Below are 15,123 nucleotides of genomic sequence, written 5' to 3' on the forward strand. Positions count from 1 at the left end.
AAGAGTGAGCATTCCATAAACATCTGGGGTTCACAGAGGCACAATTCCAAGACAGCTTCTATGGAACAGATATGTGAGAGTGTAATGACTGGTCCCACCAAGGAATTCATATCTAACTTTAGGCCTGCTGTTTCAATTCATAAAATACTTCTCATTTTAGACCTATTAGGAAAAGCAAGCTCAAAATGATGTATATACGATTTATTTGGAGTTTTTAATGAGGAAAACTTTTACTTAAAATTAAACACATTAAATGTTCATGAAGATTGGGCAAACATGGAAAAGGAAGGCTGGGATTAGTATTTTGTCCAGTAAATTTTACCTTGTTTTGCCATATGTATATTATATCATGGATAAGGAATACACAAATATGTACAAATTTGGGGGGGGTTCTAAATTCATTCTTTCCAAAATGTTTCTTAGAGGTGTTTATTATGTGCCAAGAGCTGCTGAGGATACAACAAGGTACAAAACCAGTGAAAATCATATCCCATGTATTGTACATTCTGGGAACACCTAGGAGATCTAATGTGATGGAATGATTTTTTTCTTTTGGTCCTGGGGCTTGAATCCAGCCAGTGTTTACACTCAGTGACACCCCCACTAGCCTTTTGCTTCTTATTTCATGACAGTGTCTTACTAAACTGCCAAGGATAGGCTCAATTTTTTTTTTTATTTTTATGCCTCAGTTTCTCAAAGTACTGGTATTATAAGCATTACCACCTTTCCTGGCTAATTTGATGACATTTTTATGTAGTCCCTGTTTCTGACACACTCTCTGTATCTAGTATTTACCAATGCAAGTTTGATAAAAGAATGAATGAGTGACCTACATCAAGGTAGTATAGATATAGCCCAGACCTTCATTAGTATTAATCATATTTCGATGGCTTATTGGCATTGGCCATTGCAGGACAATCAGAATTAAATAAATATTTAATCAACTCTAGAAAGCAATTTTCTTTTCAAGATTAAACTGCCTCCAATATTGGAATGCATATTAGACACATATATAGAAATTTATAAGAGTAGTTGAAGTATTTTTCACACTCAAGAAATTAATGTTCAAGTTAACTAAGAAAGTTGAGAGGGAATAAAACAGAATAAAATCACATTAAATTGATCCAGAGAGTAGAGATAATTATCAGTGTCTGTAATTCAGACTGCTCTCATAAATGCTATAGAAATATTTTCTGTAGTCATATTATAGCTGCAAGCTGTATGTAGCTACTGAACGCTTGAAGTGTAACTAGTTCAAATGAGAAAATGAATTCTCAATTTTACTTAATTACTCTTAATAACCACAGCTACTACTTTTAGGATAATGAAGCCCTGAAAGAAAAATATAAATAAAAACTAAAATCTGTTTTTCCAAACTTTTATGTGGCAGTTGGAGCACATGTGCTTGATTGTGGTCAAAACAGTTTGGTCTGGCCCTGAATCAAGGCCGGCAACTTCTTGATGCTCTTGGTTTCAAGCAGGAGCCTAAAGAGATGTCTTTCTATGGTCTGTTGGCCATTTCAGAACTTAGGCAGTGAAATGGTCAATTCATTAGAAAGAAACAGCTTGAAGCAACAAGCCATGAAGGGTTGTGAGTGTGGCAGGTTTCAGTGGCCCAGGACGGGAGCCACTGGTGTTTACTGGGACCCCCGCCATGCTAGGACCTACCTGGAGCACCTGGAAACCAAGCAACTCTTCTCCCCTTGATGAGCAGCTGTGAGCATGGCAGACTATGGTGGCCCAGAATGGGAGCCTCTAGTGTTTACTGGGACCTGTGCCATGCCTTATCCATGATATAATATACATACGACAAAATAAGGTAAAGCACCAGGAAAACAAGCAACCCCTCCCTGGCCTTGTGAGTGGCTGTGAGTGTGGCAAGTTATGGTGGCCCAGGACTTGTGCCATGCTGCGACCTGGAGCGCTGGGAAACCAAGCAACCCCTCTCCCCTGCCTGTTTTGTTTTGTTGAACTTAATATACATGGAAGTATAAACAACTGTTTTGAAGAGAATGAGAGACTCTATGACAGCCATTAGTGACTTCCCTATTACCTGGTTCTGAAAACCTAAAACATCCTCCTCATTCTGTTCAGATCAGTTTTATACTTTGTTGTTTTGTATGAATTCTCTATATGTGAAGAAATGGAAAACTATTTGGAAGAAAACGAAGTAATATGATAGACAATGAAGAGCTCAGATCATCTAGTTTGAAATTTATATCTCTTACATTGCTTTCTTGTGACCTATTTTGTTCGGTTTTGTTGTGTTTAATTTTACCCCCTTTAAAACAAAAAATTTAAAAAAGCAGTTTGGTAAGTAATGGCCCTCAGTATAGTCACCACGTGCTGGACAGGCAGGATCTGGGAGCAATGAGACCTGTGATTAAAACTTTGATTAACAAATTAGACAGACATGGGTTGACAGCCTAACTTCAGAACTTTAAGCAATGCAATCTGAAGCATATTAGCATTCCCAAACTAAACTGTATAACAATGACAACAACAATCTATACCTACATCAAAAGGTTGTCCTGAGAATTAAATGAAATACAGCAAGTGAAGTGCTTTACATAGTGTTATACTATTATTATCTATCATCTGAATTTCCATCATATATGTATTTAGAAGAAAAAATTGATGCAGAAAAATGAAAGTAACTCTTGAAAGAGCTGATTTTTACAAACTCATGTAATAATACATGTTATTTGCACTGATCACTCTGCCTGGAACGACATTTGGTCACTCTCTCCTCTGTGGAAATCTGACTGCATCCAGCCCTGACTGAACTAATTTATGCTCACGACTTATTTGAAAACAATTAAGGAACAGTAACCAATCCTTCCTGGAGGTTATGAGGTAAACATATTGTATGTTATGCTTTTTGTTTTTATTATTGCTGATGGTCTTAAAGATACACCAGTTGGAAGTTTTATATAATTATCTTCTGTTGGAAAGAAGACTTAAAATCATTTTTATACCTACATATAGACAAGCAAACAAAGGTACAAAAGGCACTTCACTCCAAGGTTGTTAGTATTTTGGCTATAATCATGAATCTTTTGTGGATAGAAATAACCAAATAATGTCACATGTCAATTCTTGAAGACAGAAATCATTGGCTAAGAAATTGTTGCTCGAGGACTTCCGGGAGAACATGGCAGATAGATAACAGCAGCTATGGAGGCTCTCTGAGTTAGCCAGCTTAGAATCCAGGAATGGTGTGGTGTGAGGAGTCCTAAGCAAGGGGAGATATACCCTGCCAACCCAGGAACGAACTAAGCTGAGAGAAACCAACTGGAAATGCAGCCCTAGTGCTATAACCAGAACAGATAAAATCTCAGTGCTGAAGCTGGAACCCATGCCTCTGGAAACTGTGATTTGAATTTTCTGCCACTGCTTCTGCATCTGAATCGGCACAGCAGGGAGAGATACGCAAAAGCTCTGAGAGCGGGAATCAGTGAATGGACTTGAGAGTGAGACTGGTGGGGAGCCCTGCATCCACCTCTGTGGTGAGTGAGAGGAACGGGGACTCTTCTCCATAGAGCAGGAGGCTCCAACAGAGTACATTCTGGGACTGGGCAGACTAGCTGGAACAGGACACTGCAGTGACTTTAGTCACATACTCCTCTCTCTTGCGGAATTGATGAGAATTGCTTGGCCTGGGTGATGCTGCAAACTAAGACCCAGTAGGCTTGCCCAAATCAGGTCCCAGCACCTGGCAGTGCACCCTAGCAGTGAAGACTTCAGTAGGTTGACTGATCTGGAAGGGAGGGCCCAGCAGAGGCTGCCCAGGTCTGTGTCTCCCTAGTACACTGCAGTGGGCAGGAACACATAGCCAGTACATTTCAAACAAACTGTAACAGACAAAGAAAGAAACTGGGCCTCTTATATACGCTTGTATGGAAGTAACAAAAAGTATGGGAAGAGTGAGCAACAAGAAAGTGTCCTCCACCCCCAATCCTGAGAACACTGATCCTGGAAAGGGAAATGCAAAGGAGAATGAGGACAGAAAACATGCAGTATCAGACAGCACCAATAGACATTAAGCGATATCTCTGGAGCCTCATAGATGAGTTCAAAAGTGAAGTATTTAATGAAATAAAGCAAGATATAAGTAGAATAGTTAGAGAAATGCTAAGCACCACCCAAGAAAAAACAGATGGTGGAATGAAAGAACAGAAAAAAAGGGGAGAATTGTTTGATGGAGAAAATAGAGAAAACATAGAATATGTGAAGCAGGTTCAAAGAGATTACCAAGAAACTAAAAACTCTATTGAAAGCTGGCGTAACAGCTTGAAAGAAACTAAGGATAGATTATCTGAACTGGAGGAAAGATTTGTAATGTGGGAGCATGAAATGAAAAACTTCTTAAAAATAACAAGAAAGCAAACAGTAATAATACAAAGGCTTGAAGATGAAAAGAGGATCTATAACTTAAGAATTAAGAATGTAAAAGAAGAAGTAGGGACACAACAAATGAATTACAAGGCTATTCACAGAAGTAATCCAGGAGAATTTCCCTAATTTAGCAAAAGGCAAAGATACTCAGATGTATGAGGCATACAGGACCCCAGCCACCTACAACCCAAACAGAACAATACCCAGGCATATAATAATCAAAATTCCAGAAATTCAATATAAAAACAGAATATTAAAAGCCATCAGAGACAAGAAACAGATCACTTATAAGGGAACACCCATCAGAATTACAGCAGACTTCTCAGCACAAACCATCAAATCACAAAGAGCATGGGGGAAATAATTCAAGCTTTGAAAGATAACAACCTCTAGCCAAGATTGATATATCCTGCACAACTGTCCCTAGAAATTGATGGAAAAACAAGGTGCTTCCAGGATAAAGAGGAACTAGGGGAATTTGCAACCACCAATTCAACTCTACAGAGAATACTGCAGGACATTCTAAAAAAAGAAAAATACCAAGATTCCAGACACAGTGGCAGAGAGGCCCCAATGAATGGGCAGAAAGCAAAATGAAGAAGACAAACTGACAACTAATGACAGAAAAAGAGCTCAACAGAAATGAAGCAGAGAAGCTATTTTGGAGAAAACAAGACATCCTAATAGGTAGTGCTGATTCAATATCATCTCGTTTTGAAGTCCCATCAAGTTTTTGTTCTTCTGTCTCCATCGGTCTTAACATGTTGTATCTTATTGGATTTTATTATATGTGATAATATAAACACAAACTTTTATAGACAAGGAGATTATACAGAAACCATTGTTCATTTTCTGTTAGTTAGTTCTAAATACCCTGTAATACTGTCATTCTCTTGAATGGTTTTACATTGTCTTGATATGTTTGATGCTACAGTATACGAAGTTACACTCAAAGATTTCAAGGAAAGAGACACTACGGTAACTGCTTTTATGTCGGGATATCTGGTGGTGAAACACTATTTTGCTTAAATGGTTGTTTTGACCTGTGCTGTTTTGTTTTTATGTCCTTTTTTATCTCAATCTCCTTTTTTTGTTATTTACTTTTTTATTTTTATCTTTTTAATTAAGGGAAAAATAAAAAAGCAGGATATATTATAGTAACGCACTTTGATTTCTTATTAACTTGATTTGAAACCCTGTATTGCTCTCACCATTTTGTTTTGACTGATTTTCCTCTATCCTGTTTTGCTTTATACTACCAAGTTTGAGAGTATAGGCAACAACTGTGAAGACAATAAGATTCATCATGACGCCCATTCTGGTTTGACTATTATCTTCCTTTGAATTCCTGTAATGTCTCCAATGTTTTGGTTTTATTGGTTTTGTTCTTTACTGTTTTGTTCAATTTTATTATAACTGATGATGTAGGCAATTCTTTTTAAGATAGCAAGAGGCATTATGGTAACTAATGTTGATCACCTTGTATTTTTTTTTTGACAGTATGTATTATGTCCATCCTTTTTATTTGACTAACTCCATTTTGTTATGTCACATTTGGTTTTATACTCTTCAAAAAAAGTAATAAGAACTGTGGGAGCAATAAAACCCAAAATGTGTAATTGTCATTGCACAAAGAGAGGAAAAGGAAGTGCTCTAACGGATATAACTGCATGTATATTTAAGTGTATAAGATAGATAACCATATTACTGAGTTTTGTTGGATCATTGAACAGAACTGTTTGCAGTCTCACTGTTTGAGTGTCCACTTTATATGCGTTAATTTTGTAACTTGAACAACTATTTCTAAGATGACAATATGTAATCTATTAACCAGTGATTTCCTACCGTTTATTTTTTCTGAAATTCTGTATAACTTGTATCCTTTTTCTCTTCTTTTTCTCCTTAAATAAATTTAAAAAAAAATAAAAGAAATTGTTGCTCCATGATATATATCCAAAAAGGAGTGGGCCACATGATGTGAGGTATGCATGGCTAGCAATAACTCTGGAGTTAGGTTACCTTGGCTGATGTTCTCCATATAGTTTAAATGCTCAGATGCCAGAGAGACAAAGCGAACTAACACAGAGCAGAGAGTTGTGAAATAAGTTCAGGTGTTTGTGATCAAAAATGTACAAATCAAACAAAGATGTTATTATAAAAATAAGCATCTTAAACAAAACTTTTAGTATGTAAATACACACATATATGAATGTACATATATGAATCTATACTATATACAATTATATATACAACATGAGTCTACATGAAAATATACTGTATAAAATGCATGTTATGTGGTCACAGTAAAAAAATCTTCAAAGACCCACCCATGAGGAAATGTTTTAGGAGAGAATTCAGCCTTGGATAATAATGCCAGGGATACTGTCTGATAGTATGTAAAACCAGTAAAATATGTGTTTCTTGGACCTTCAGAGACATTAAAGGAATAATTTAAGAATGGGAAAATAAAAATAGAAGTAAACAATAGCAAAAAGGAAGGGGAAAGAAAATGGGAAATAAAGTCACCAATCAGTCTGGTAACAAACAGCAGGTTCTCAGATTTGCAGTATGAAAACTGGATTAGAAATTGCTGAAGGAATCCAAGAGATTCTGCAGATGTAGACATGTTCTTGTGCCTCTGAATACTACTCCTCATTTCTGCAAATACCAGCCCCACTGCCCCAATTTTGCCTTATTGCTATCTCATCACTTCTGGAAATCATCCCACATACACAAGTATCTCAGTCCCAACATAGCTGCCACTGAACTGCGTGACCTTCCTCCCAGAAACACTAGATTGATCCAGAGTGGGGCATATGACTAAACCAAGTGGAATTTTTTAATTGAAATGAGAAAAGCAACTCCAGTGCAGGATTTCTTAAGATGTAAAAACAACATTTGCTAACATATTTGGCCAGCTGTTCTGTACAGATAGAGTGAACTGACAAAAGAAAAGATGAGATTTAGAGACAAACCCTGGAGGGTTTAGAGTCTTGGATTTCATTGATTTTTGAGCCTCATCCATAACTCTACCCTTTCCAGTGTTTTGGTATTGAATCTTTTTTTTTTTTTTTCTTTTTGTGAGCTCTAATAAATTTTTTAATCTAAAAAGTAAGATGAGGTAACATCTCTCAACTAATACAGATGCTATGAAAAAAAACCACAATCAAGGGCAACTAGGAAAGGTAAGGCATAAGATGCAGGGGAAAAGAGGGGAAGATCAGCCCAGAATAAGATACAACAGGAACGACCTGCAGAAACATGACTGCATTAATTTCACTAATAAAACTGAAATAGAAAAGACTAGTGATCAAATGAGAAAAATGTATGAAGAGACTTCTTAAAGTGCTTGGTTTTATATACACAAAATAGATTTCTATGTATGTCACATTTGCCTAAATTAAAAATGAAATAAGTGTTGCTCCTCACACTTGTGACTGAGAACGCTGTGTATTTACCCAACTCATTTTCCTCTCAGTCTCAGGACTAAACTTTGTTTCAAAGCCTCCTTGCCGTTTGTAGCTGCATGAGCTGGCATTCTGACATACAGAATATGTAAATCACACTGTGATGTGTGCAACTGTAGAGTCACAGACCTTAGGAATATCTCCAAAGATTTTATCTTCTTTTTTCTAGCCATTAGTTAAGTGTAAAGAAAATGAATAATTTAGAAGAGAGGGCACCATCACATGAAAAGAGCATTAGTGATTTACCAGAAATCCTGTCCGTTATGAACAACAGTTTAGAACAGAAGAGGAGTTGAAAACTCCTGATGTCAAACTACTGATTTTAGAGAAGGAAGTTATTGCTCCCGAATCCAATGTAATATTGATGAATACAGTGTTGTTATTTGAAAATAGTCCACTTACACATTATAGTTAATTAAAGTATTACACATTAGGATGTTGATGAGGTGGGCATAGGTGAGTGAATGAATCTTGCCTATTAGCAAGAATGTAATAATTTACATGAATTTGAAAACCATGTTTACAACCCTGTTTAAGTGTACTGAACCTGAGTGGACTAGAAAGGACAGTGTTGATTCTAGGACAGACACAGAAAAACTTAACTCTGATACATTTCCACATGTGCCAGGAAAGTGTGAATGTATTCCACATTTGTAACACGATTCCATTGGTTTTCGTACATCATGTTGTTGGCAAACAAGGGCACCTAAGGGATAAACTCAGCCTGCTTATGAATATGTGAGAACTGCTGAGAATTTCAAGGTTATACTTAAACAGATATGACACGTCCTGAGAGCTTTGTGCTTCTTATTGAAATGATCTGCAGTGTGATTTTTGAAGAATGTAAGAATATTAATGAATTTGCAAATGCACCTATAAAGTACTATTTAGTTTCTGCTTGTTCAAAAAGAATCACTCTACTACTCTCAAATTTATTTTATTCATTACAATCTCTAAGATTTAAAACAATCTGCTAAAGAAGATGAGTAATATAGAAAGTATATCTGGGCTTCCGTATATTTTATAATAGAGGTAAAATCTTGCAGAGAATGAATAAAGATAAGAAAGCCAGACTTTTGTCTCATAATTATACTTTCTATGTTTGCATAGTCAACCAAAGTGAGTTTGTATTTGTGTACGTATTTGCTTTGCTGTGTGTTTTTTTGGCTAACAGTAGGCTTTCCTGTGAATTTAAGAAATTTCTCAATTTTCCAATTTTCTTCAGATACCTGGCAACTGAGGGGGAGACTTATGCCTCCTGCTATGGGCTCGGCCTCAAGACAAAAGACCATACAAATGCACCCATATACTGAGGATTGGTACCCTAAATATTTCCCATCCTCCTAGGAAAGAGTCAGGACTCCATAAAAATGCCCTCTTTCTACGTGACTCACTTCCCCATTTGTTCCTAATGTAATCAATTTTACCTCAACCACTGATCTTATTGGCTAATTGTAGTTATGTCCCACCTCATGCCCATCTGCCTTGTGAGTTCCCAGTCTTCCCCCACTTTGAGCCCCTGATTTTACTCTATAAAAGTCCCTGGAAAAAACAGAGTCCTTGGCAACCTGCTCGGGACCCCTTCTGTCTCTCTTCAGACAGGAGCTTCCTTTCTCTCAATAAATATTTCTGTTCTTAACCTCCATTGTTCCTAAAATTCATTCTTCGATTTTAGAGAACAAGAGCTCGTACGGGGCATAATAGCTCAGGAGTTTCATTTCCCTATATCAAGACTGGCTGTGATGAAACTGACTATGCTTTACCTGTGTACATTTAGACAAGCTACTTAGCTTCTTTAAGCCTCACTTTATTTGTACAATAAAAATAATAAGAGGGCATTTCTCATTGTGGCATGGTGACAATATGAACCAACAAGCTCTATGGGCTTAGAAGTTCCTTTGTAAATCAGAAGCACTTGCAATTAGTTTTGTGGTTGTTACTGTCAGTGTCACTACGTAGTGTACTAGACAATATAGATGGAAAACATGGATTATTCATTTTAACCCATTCAGTACTTTATTAATGAGGAGAATTTATGCTTACACAATGATTGTTATGAAATATGGCAAAGGTATAGATATAAACTTCTTTAAGCATACTAAAAAGAAAGTGACAATATTCAGGGTTGTCAGAAATTTCACAAGAAGTTACATTTGTTTCGGGCTGAATGAATAGTGTACTAGAGAAAGAGAAAAAAGCACAGGAAGCAATAAGTAAAGCACAAAGAAGCAAATCATCATTTTTGTTCAGGACACAGTTCTGAAAATAGTTCAGAAGTAATTCAGTAGTTCAATGAGCTTAGACAAAAGAGCAGGAGTTTGGCCTCCTTGCAGGGAACACTTGGCTATGCCTAAAGATTTTTTTTTTTTTTTTTAATTTTCATGACAATAAGGTGCTGCTGAGTTAGTGGGTAGAAGCCAGGAGCACTGCTAAACATCGCTATGCACAGGGCAGCCCCTCAGAACAAAGAAAGACTTGGGCTAACATATTGGCAGGGATAAAAGAAGGGATACCAGGTTAGATAAGCCAACTAAATGATGAGAAGGGTGGTACACCATGCACATAGGAAGACTGTTGGATTCTACTTGAAAAAGACTGAATATTTAATGGTGACCACGGTATGAGGGCTTTATAGAAGTCTGATCTATGTATTCTCTGTGGTTCCAGGACTTTTATCATTTGATAATTGATACATTAACAATCTACAATCAAATTTTTTTAGAGTGATTTCTGTGGAGTGAGGTAAATTACACATTTGTCTCTGCTTTTCTTAGTTATTGCAATCAGCCTCATGGTCATTTAAGATAAGAATTCTATCCTCATTGGGTGTCAGTGGATACCCTCCTCAGGCCTTAGGACATATTTCAAATCACTTTCACCATTCAACAGGTCCCTCCCTAGCAATCCTTTCCACCTGCCTGTTCAGCAGCTCTTGTCTGTACCCCTGTCTCCCAGCAGGTGCTCCCTGCACCCTGTCGTATTCTACTTCCTTGATTCCTGCTAGTCCTGGAAAGACAAAAGAAGCAGAGTCTGTGTCATGCACATTTGTTTGTCTTTTTAAGTAATCAAAAGCACAAAAAAGCAGATAGAGAAGAAGGAAGAGACGTGAAGGGATCACAGCAAACAATCACTTTGAAGACTTGAGCTTTTTAGTAAAAAAATGTTTCTCTAACAACACATTGCTGTATGACTAAAGGAATTCAGGAGCATTTAGATAACAAGAACAACAAAACAACACCCTTTGCTGCTTTTCCAAAAGAAAATCAAAGTAGTGCTGAGGGTCTTCTACTTCCTGCTGATTTTGTTTTTCTAAAACGTGTATTGATTTCTTCCACCTCAGAGATTCATAAATGTTATTAAAAATGAATGGCAGGTCTGATTTAAATTAAATGTCAGGTGGTTGATACGTTTCATAATACTTTTTTAAAATTTTAATGACACTCTTACTTGATTTCGTATTAGAGGCATGCAAAACACAGAACACCAAAATCCACAATAGTTTGTGCTAAATGAATGCATGAATAATGAATCTCTTGCTTTTTAAAAATAAAAAGGAACAGTATATCATATTTGCCATAGCTTATTCCAAAGCCACAGAGGCTAAATAACCCCTAGTTTCTACTTATTAGCCAGGACAGAAATCCTACCTTTGACTTATTGACTCCTATTTTCATCCTTAAACAGGATAATTATGTGAGTCATATCAAATTCCTTGATGATTTGGAAGGCATTCCTGGCATCAGGATGGAAAAAGTAGGATGAGGAGTTGCATTTTGCAGCTGAAAGTAAACCTTTCAAATTATAAAGGAGTGCTTTTATTGTGTGAAATGAGGCATCATGTATTTTAAAGATCCAGAAGAGGGGACTATGATTTGTATGTATTTAAAGACACGCAGTGTTCTTCCAACTCTTTTTTCTTTGCCCAGGTGAGCATTCACTGGCTGCAGCCACTCACTTTACATTTCAAAATGTTTCATCATGACACTTGATTACTCTAAATACAGCCCCTGGTCCCAGTCACCGCCACTGAAAAGCATTCAATTGACCACAAGGAAGAAGCAAAGATGAAACCCTGACTTTAGGAACTTGACTAGTGTATCACAGGTAGACAATTTTTGTTATTTTCTCTCTTTGAGGAGTTCACCCCATGCTGCTTCTTACAATCCAAAGTAGCACTTTCATTTTTTTCTGATGTGGCTCCCTGTGTAGGAAGGAACACTCTGCCACCTCCACTTTAGTGATGTGTGCATTTCACCCCCCTGTGAATTACTTCTGTCGAACTTTTCTCTTCTCCTTTTTTTTTTATTTCTTTTCAGACTCCTGCTGACAAAACTTGCAAAAGCATTGTGCATCCATAACAGCCAAGAGCCCTGTTCCCAGCAGGGCAACCCAGGAGTTCGCAGCTCACACATGTGGTTGATCAAGTGATCCACTCAGAAAGCTGTCTTGTGCCACAGGCCAAAGGTGAATAATCTTTGCTGTTTCTTGGATGTACACACTCACCCCTGCCATGTTTTGGTTTACAAAATAAGAAAGACAGCACCAAATCCATGCTATTGTATACAAAACTGTTTTCAGATTCCTTCCTTCCTTGCTCTCAAACCATTTCTGTTCCAGGGTCTGACCTTGATAAAGGAAAGGCTTAGCAGAGTGTAAATGTCACTGTATCCTTAGAGCTGCTCACAGGGTCCCGATCATTCATCTAACAAATTATACTGATTCCTTACTGCCATCTTTCAGGTGCTGTCATGGAATTAAATTTGTCTTTAAAATGCATCGTGGTAACTTTGATTTTAAACATGTTGATTTTTCCCCTTGGTATTTTTAACATTTCAAGGACAGTTGATCAGATGTGACATTTGTTGTGTATAGGGTGTCAATTGGAGTAACAATGAACATTTCCAGGTTTTCAGCAGAAGCTGGAAAATCAAGAGTTGTGAATAGGATTGTGATTCTGAGTGCATTATTATAAATAGGTCATACACTGTTATTTTATTTTAATATCACTGAAATCAAAAAGTCATTATAAATGTTGCAGAAATTACATAATGAGCAACACAAACGACTTATTCTGTGATATGCAAAAATTATTTATATAGACTTATTTAATGATTCTGTTTTAAGCAAATCATAACATATTCTTATGCAGAAAAATCATGACTCAGCTACTGATTCATTACTTGCTTTCTAATATGTAGTTCAAATCCAATAATTGATTTCCTCATAATTTTTAGTATGCTTTGTGTTTATTATAATGATAGTTTACTTAACCAAAAATATCCTCTAGTTATTTTTGGGGGGGATAAAAGAAACTAATGTAAATCAAACTCAAATATAAAACTGTTATTGCTTTTTTAAAATGAGCTAGTTAAACACTTTAATTTCAAATTGTAAGTTCAAAATGCCACATGAAGAACAATGAACCAGGTTGCAAGCACAAGTTAAAGTGAATAATCTTTCAATATGGCATAAATAACTTAAATTTTGAAATCAAAAAGAACTGCTGGAGAACAAGTTGCACTAGTAGAAATTAGTAAGTTATTGAGCTCTTTAAATCATTAGTAATCTTATTATTATTAGATCGAAAAATCATGACATTTGTAATTCAGAGTATCAGTTTCCTTGGATTTTTGTGCATTTGCCATGTCTCCTACATGGGGGAATTTAATGGAGATACCACAGAAGAAATAAACAAATTACAGTCTCAGTCATACGATAGGAATATTTTTTTATGATACTAAAGTATACCAGTGTCATCTATAACTATACTTTATAAAAATTTTTCTCTTGTTTTATTGTTCCCCTTTCCCAATAGATTGAGTTTTAGAATATTGTCAAGGTCTACATTCTCATTTAGTTATGTGTGTGTGTATGCTTGTGTGCGTGTGTGTGTGTGTGTGTGTGTGTGTGTGTGTGTGTGTGCTCAATATTGTCGGGGTGGGGAATTGAACATCAGTCTTCACACATCCCAGGCAATTGCTCTAACACTGACCTATACCTCCACCTTAACAATTTCTACTACTGTATAAGAATTATTACTCAATATCTTGCAGAATATCTGGCATGGTTGTTTTCTAGCTCAAAAAATAGATACTACTTGATTATCATCATTAATGAATTGACCTTTGATCAAATGTATAAAAATGCAAACTCCTTAGTTGGGTCTATGGGTAAAGACTGTATGTGTTTGTTTATTTATTTGTTTGTTTTATTTTTCTGCAGAAAGATGATGACTCCTCATAACAAATGAGAAAGAACTACTCTGTTTTGTTTGCCATCTAATTTTATCATTACTGTCAATCTCTGAGACTAAACTGACAGTTATATTTTACATTCATTAAGAACAAATAAGGAAATAAAGCAATTAGACATGTATTCAGTCATCTTTGAATGAATAGCCTCAAAATACTTAGAATTAATAAAATTTGGAGGGTAAGTAAAAGTGCAAACTACAATTCCATTTCACAAACAGGTAATTCAGAAATAGTGGAGATGATAGTTATTTAGCAATTTAAATGTGACTTCCTATTCAGGCTACACAATCTTGAACAGGTCATATTTTTACATTTTATTTTCATCTCATTTTTGAAAATGAAAATTATAAGAAATTTCTCTCACCACTACATAAGACTGTTTTGAGAGAGATAATGCTCTCCAGCAGTTTATAAACTCTTATGCATTATTCAAGTAATTGTATGTATCATGTTATTATATTAAAAACTCAAAAAACAGTCTATTATGCATGACATAATCTTTACCAACAAAGTGTGACATAGTTAGGATCTAAACAGCCCTCCCAAAATTTCATGTGCTCAGAAGTGGGTTTCTGAAGATGAGTTGGTCACATGAGTGGTATGGTCATCAGCAGTTAAACCCACTGATGCTCCAAGGCCCAAATTCACCTCAATGGAAAGCTTAGGTCAGCACTGAGGTCACTGGCAAACACAGGATGTCATAAAAGAGAGAGAGATCAAGGTCCTGGGGCTCCTGGAGACACCCAACGGTTTATACTGGACACCTTAAGGACTTCGCACAGTGAGACGCAAGATTGTCAAAAAATTTTGATCACAGATGTTCATTAAAATCTTCCTACCTATACTGTCCTTTGCCTTCTCTAAATATCTATAAAAGGGGCCCCACTTATCTTTTTTCCCTATAGACAGTGTTTTCACTCTTTGTCTGCCTGTATCAGGAGCAATAAGCTCCATATTATCTTGCATTTACCCAAGCCTGGTGGTCTCAGCTACTCACTGAACCT

General features: G+C 36.4%; 1 non-coding gene across 1 annotated transcript; it reads left to right on the forward strand.

Annotated features, from left to right (window-relative positions):
* The first annotated feature begins 1,430 nt into the window (after positions 1–1,430).
* LOC111754329 (small nucleolar RNA SNORA2/SNORA34 family) lies at positions 1,431–1,567 on the forward strand. The gene has a single exon (XR_002789032.2). It is a non-coding gene; the product is annotated as a small nucleolar RNA SNORA2/SNORA34 family (small nucleolar RNA).
* The last annotated feature ends 13,556 nt before the right edge of the window (positions 1,568–15,123 follow it).

This window comes from Cavia porcellus, unplaced genomic scaffold (genome assembly GCF_034190915.1).
Source record: "Cavia porcellus strain 051 isolate PalLab524CR breed Dunkin Hartley unplaced genomic scaffold, mCavPor4.1 scaffold_1, whole genome shotgun sequence".
Lineage (NCBI taxonomy): Eukaryota > Metazoa > Chordata > Mammalia > Rodentia > Caviidae > Cavia > Cavia porcellus.